General features: G+C 47.2%; 1 non-coding gene across 1 annotated transcript; it reads right to left on the reverse strand.

Annotated features, from left to right (window-relative positions):
- Window positions 1-5,451: 5,451 nt before the first annotated feature.
- TRNAE-CUC (transfer RNA glutamic acid (anticodon CUC)) lies at window positions 5,452-5,523 on the reverse strand. Its single transcript has one exon. It is a non-coding gene; the product is annotated as a tRNA-Glu (tRNA).
- Window positions 5,524-6,316: the final 793 nt, after the last annotated feature.

Here is a 6,316-nt window from a genome sequence, read left to right on the forward strand (position 1 = left end):
GATGACAACGCAGGGACTCCTAGGAAATTGAGTCCCTGTCTCTCACCTGGCGCTCGCAGCCCTGCGAGTCCCACTGGTCACTGGTCAAAAGTTAATAGCCCCAACAAGCAGAGTCAAGCGCCCAGGCAGACAGGCGATGCGGGACCCGCGCAGCGGGTACCGCGAGGTTCTGCAGAGAAGCACTCAGCAAAGCAGTCAGGAGCAAAACGGAACAGAAGGCTCTCCCTCCTCCAAACTGGTAGGCGTAAAGCGTCTCCCAACAAAACAGCAGCGAACAGGCACATTTCACTCGGTGCTCGGGGGCGGGTCAAGCAGGGAAAGCGTCCAGGTGCAGGTGATGACAACGCAGGGACTCCTGGGAAATGGAGTCCCTGTCTCTCACCTGGCGCTCGCAGCCCTGCGGGTCCCACTGGTCACTGGTCAAAAGTTAATAGCCCCAACAAGCAGAGTCAAGCGCCCAGGCAGACGGGCGATGCGGGACCCGCGCAGCGGGTACCGCGAGGTTCTGCAGCGAAGCACTCAGCAAAGCAGTCAGGAGCAAAACGGAACAGAAGACTCTCCCTCCTCCAAACTGGTAGGCGTAAAGCGTCTCCCAACAAAACAGCAGCGAACAGGCACCTTTTACTCGGTGCTCGGGGGGCGGGTCAAGCAGGGAGAGCGTCCAGGTGCAGGTGATGACAACGCAGGGACTCCTGGGAAATGGAGTCCCTGTCTCTCACGTGGCGCTCGCAGCCCTGCGGGTCCCACTGGTCACTGGTCAAAAGTTAATAGCCCCAACAAGCAGAGTCAAGCGCCCAGGCAGACGGGCGATGCGGGACCCGCGCAGCGGGTACCGTGAGGTTCTGCAGCGAAGCACTAAGCAAAGCAGTCAGCAGCAAACCGGAACAGAAGGCTCTCCCTCCTCCAAACTGGTAGGCGTAAAGCGTCTCCCCAGAACCTACATAACGGTTTGGTAGTACCATTATCAGTGATGTTAAACACCACTTGTTTACGTCTTATGCCTTTCATATCCTTGTCCTCATCACTTATATCCAAGAAGTCCTCCTCCTCCTCACTCTCTGACACACACTACATTAGCCAGTATTTTTCTTTTTTCTCATGCATACTCTGGCATAATGCCCTACTGTGCCACACTCTAAACATTTAGACGTTTTAGCAGGGTATCTAGCAAACTTTGCTGAGTGTGACAAACTGCCACACTGAAAACATGCAATGTTTGCATTTGCTGCACATTCCATGTTATCTCCTTTTTTCCTATCCATCCTCTGTTCGTTGAGACGCCCACTAGTCGGTCAACTCCGTTGTTTTCCGTCTGATATTTTACCCACAGTGTCACCTGCATCCTTTTCCTGAGATAACTTTGCCTTGGTGCAATGTTCTGATAATTCTTCCTTCTTCGCCACTGCTATGATGTCTTTCAGATTGGTTTTCCCCTCCAACCCATAACTTCTCTTGAATAGACTTGCTCTTGGTGTACATTACAATTTGGCCACGCACTAGTTCATCATGTAGATTTCCGAATCTACATGTGATCGTCAATTTTTTAAATGCTGAAACATAAACTTCAATGCTCTTGTGTTTTTCCTGCATCTCCTGACAAAATGCATGTCTAGTAACTGTTCAGTGATCATTAAGATCCATGATTGCACATTTGAATATATTCATATCACCCCCTCGTCTTTCAGGTCTCTGCAGTTGATTGTGTATTCGAAGCCCTTCAGTCCCTAAGCAATACATTAGAATCCTTTTTTCCTATCTGCAGTAAAAGAACCATTACTGTCTTCCATATTGGCAATGTAGTTCAAGAAATATTCCTTCCATTCATTCCGTTGTACAGCCGGTTCCTTAGGGGTTGCCAAAAACTCCTTAGGTGAGCTTAAATGTACCGGATGCCCACTACCATTACTTCCATTGCTTGCCACAACTAAAGTTTCACTGGAGTACCTCTTACCAGCACACTAAAAACAACATACAAAAATCGGGTTACCTGGATTTATCTGATTCAAGTTGCATACATCCCTGATAAGACAGCAACACTTGGGTGTACATTCGCTGCTGAGTGGCTGACAAAACTTCCTTCCCCTGTGATCTTTATTTTTTTGCCTAAACGCTTCAGATTTATTGAGAAAATCCATGTAATAAAACAAATATGGCCATTGTACGAAGTCAAGACCTCACATTACTTGTAACCTGTTGTAGTCTTTTAGTAAATATGGCTGTCGCACGTAGACGTGACCTCCCGATGCGTGCAATCTGGTGTGCATTGCAGTCCTCAGTGTGCACGTCAGAATGCTCCATTCGTCGTTGTGCTCCGACACTCACGCTCCAGAACCTCCAGAAGAATGCAACTTAAAAATGTCACCCATACCAGTTAAACGTCTAAAGAGTGCCAAAAGCATGTCCATCGAATAGTTTGTGCACTGCCTGTATCTTCCGTGCTGTCTTGAAAATGCAAGTGCCAAAACGTTTTCACACAGAAATTCCATGCCGACCAAGTCCGTCCAAATTAACTCCTGCTTGTCACCAAAACAATGTAGTAACTGCTCATACGCATTTGTAATCCAAAGATACTGTTTATTCCAAGTTTCTCCGTACAGGGATGTGCCATGCCATCTAGTAAGCAGGCGAGTATCTATGCTACCCACATTCTATGACTATATATATATATATATATATATATATATATATATATATATACACACACACACACACACACACACACACACACACACACACACACAGGCTATCACCACATTCTACCATGTCTCTCATTCTAATAAAGGAGACACAATATACAATTACAAACCCAGTACTACAAGGTCATCTTCAATGGCCCTATTAATACGTCCCAATAGTAACTCAAGGTACCATTTTTGCCCCAAATCATTAAAGAATGAAAAAGCCAGCCCTTATGTTTATGGTAAAAATAATTACTTGAACATATTACTAGTGTTAATAATAACATAGTAAACTTTTTTTAAAACAATCTTTTTATTAAAACGTGTTCGATCCACCATTATAACCAATGATCATTGAATAACATTATTTGAACAGCATTCGAGGGGAAACATCACTTACAACGCAACTTTTACAACGCAGTGCCTTTACGAAACAACTTTTACAACGCAAACCATTACAACGCATTGCACTGGGGGGCGCTCTAGGATAGGAATAGGTTTAATGTACTATCCAACACCTTCCCTACTATCCACGGGGACTGGAGTTGGAATAGTAAATTAAACTATTCACTATCCAGCGCCCCAAAGCACTATGCGTTGTAATGGTATGCGTTGTAAAACCCGCGTTGTAAAAGCATGTGATGTAAAAGCATGCGTTGTAATGTCGTACATCCGGATTCAAGACATGAGGTACAGTGTATCATGCGCTTGGGAGACATCTCTAGTATAGCCCTTGACTCTTCTTGTAGTGTTCATCCGTTGTTCCCTTGCTTTCGGCCATGCCAATTAGCTAGTTCCTATATTTCCCCCATGAAGTCCAGATGTCCCATTTCTTGGCACATCCTCTGCTCTCATACACCACCTCCTCTGCAAGTTGGCACCAGTCCATATCCCACTTCCAACTGCTAAACCTCTGTGCCTCCTGAGCCCCCCACAGCCTTGCAATGTTTCGCTTTGCCACTCCCAACGTTAGCATGAGAGGGTTTTATGTGTGTGGGTCATGCAAACTCCCCTTTGACTCCCAGTAGGTGCCATTGTGAGTCAAGCTGTATGCGGAGGCCTAGCACCTCAGATATCACTCCAGCCACTTCTGACCAGTAACGCTGGATTTTGAGATTTCCCCATATGATATGGAAGGAGGTTCCCACCATCCCTCACACCCTGGCACAATGGTCTGTGTCTGATCTCCCTAGTCTGTGGTGAAGAGGTCGGGGTGTATGATCTATGTAGGACTCTAAGATGGATTAGTCTGAATCTTGCTCGTATAGCCACCATTCGTGGTCTCTGAATCACTTCCTGCCAGTCGTCATCTTTGAGCAACCGCAGGTCTGATTCCCAGGCCTCTCTCAGCGGGCCCAAAGGGTAACGGAGGATGTTCATTATCTTACGGTATGTGGGGAGACTCCTGTGTCAAACATCGGGTCAAGTAGGAGTCAGTCCTCCACAGAGGAATATTCGGGCAGCAATTCTCCCTCTGGCACTTGGTGTCTTAGGGCGTGTCTTAGCTGTAGGTCGCAAAACTGTTCGCCGCCGGCCATTTGATATTCAGTCGGTAGCTCAGTAAAGGTAATCATATTCCCATTTCTCCATATGTCCTCGAGAAAGTCTATACCAATGAGGCTCCATCTGCGAAATCCCTAGAGGTACCCCACTTCGGCCAGTAAGTCACTTTCCCAGAGTGGCGTTTGCTGAGTCAGCCTGGACTGCCATCCCAGCAGTTTTGTGGCCTTTGCATGCCCGCACCACCGCTTGTGTATGTGTGGATAGGGACCTGTCTGCTTTTACGATATAGGGCCACAAGAGGTCCACCTTTGCCCATAGTGAATCGTCCACCTGGTACGCCAGCTCGGATTGTGGTGCAAAGGCACACCCATTGACGTTAATAAGTTGGGCCACTAGGTAGTAGTTTTGGATGTCTAGTAGACCTCTCTCGTAGACTCTGCGTTAGAGTTTGCACAGTGGTATGCATGGTTTACCTCCAGCCAACCGGAGGTTACGTTGTTCCCCCTCTATGGCTCGGTGAAAGGTGTTCGGAATCTTGTATGGGGTACTCTGCAGGTCTTGAGCAGGCACGGGAGGGCCATCATCTTAAAAAGAACTGTTCTACCTATGAGAGACTAAAACAGTTGTCGCCATTGTACCACGTCCTTGCGCAGTCTCCTCAGTTGAGCGTTTATGTTTAGGCGTAGGAATTCCTTTGCCGACCCCGTGTGCCATATGCCTATGTATTTGAACTTATGAACTTTTTGTGTTGAACCATGGCCACGCAGTTGGAATTTCGCTGATAGGGTATAAATTAAGGATTTTTCCCAGTTTATCCGGTACCCAGGGTAAGAGTCAGAGTACATTAATGAACCTGTGAAACATTTTTCTTGGTCTGGATGTGTATAGTAGTACATTTTCGGCGTATAGAGAAATACGCACTACCCATATCCTCCCCCCCCCCCCCCCGTCTATGTCACGGACCATTGGGTCCCCCAGGATCTATGCTGCGAGTTCCTCAAGCTGCATAGTAAAGATTATTGGGGAGAGTGGGCACCCCTGCCGTGTGCCTCTGTGTAACACAAAAGACTGCTCCATTAACCTGTACTGTGGCTCTTGGATCTAAGTTAACTTTTTGGGTAAATCCATCATTTAATACAATTAAAATAGGACATCGTTTGTGACTGAAATCTATTTTTGGGAGATCATCATTAAGACCTGTAAATGAGCGTCCTCGATTTTAAAAGTGAAATGAGCGTTCTAGATTTTTTTTAAAGCAAAAAGATTGCCGTTCCCTGACCGGGAATCGAACCCGGGCCGCGGCGGTGAGAGCGCCGAATCCTAACCACTAGACCACCAGGGAAGCTATAGGATACATCTGAACAGAAGTCTTCTATCACATATTGTATACATGATGAAGATGTTTATTATTTCATCAGTTTGGACTGCTGTTACTCATCCGCTTGAAATATAACAGGACTGTAAAGGATGCGGTTCTGTTCCCGTTCTGTTCAATAATACAACTGAGACAAACACGAAAGCTTAACGCTAAACCAATTACGTCACTTTCTGAAACCCCGAAGGCCTCTTAGGATTGGCCTATATTCGCCGTAGAAGCACGAAAAAAAGAAACGGAAAAAGGACAAGAAAGAAATAGAAAGAAGGTCGGCAAGAGCGCTCAGTGCGCAGAATGGAAACAGTGATTTTTAAAAAAAAACGAAGTGTGTGTCCTGGGTAGCAAAAACAAAGCTCAAAGGCAACAGGAAAAATATGTCAAAGGCCAATGAAAAAACAGAGTGCTCTTTAATAAGATCGTCGGCGCGCACGTAGGTGCTCAGAGTAGTAGAGTCGCACTGTCATACCGGCGAGAAAGTACCGCTCCAAGATGGCCGCCAGAAGCTCCTCCGCACCGCAAGGGTCTCCCGCAGCGCGCTCCGAGGGTTGTGAGCGCGCACGGCTTCTCCCCCACTCTGTGGCCGCGCACGTTGCCCCCTCCCCTGCTTGTCTCTCAATCTGGGCTCTGCAGATTATGTGAGGGGGAGGAGCAGAGCATCGGGGGTAGCGGGATACCGGGAGAGCGAAGCACCGGGGAAGCGAAGCACCGGGGAAGCGGAGACTGAAGGACGGTGCCAGCGGGGCACTTGAAGATCCAGGGT

The sequence above is a fragment of the Lissotriton vulgaris genome, chromosome 7 (assembly GCF_964263255.1).
Source record: "Lissotriton vulgaris chromosome 7, aLisVul1.2, whole genome shotgun sequence".
Taxonomy (NCBI): Eukaryota; Metazoa; Chordata; class Amphibia; order Caudata; family Salamandridae; genus Lissotriton; species Lissotriton vulgaris.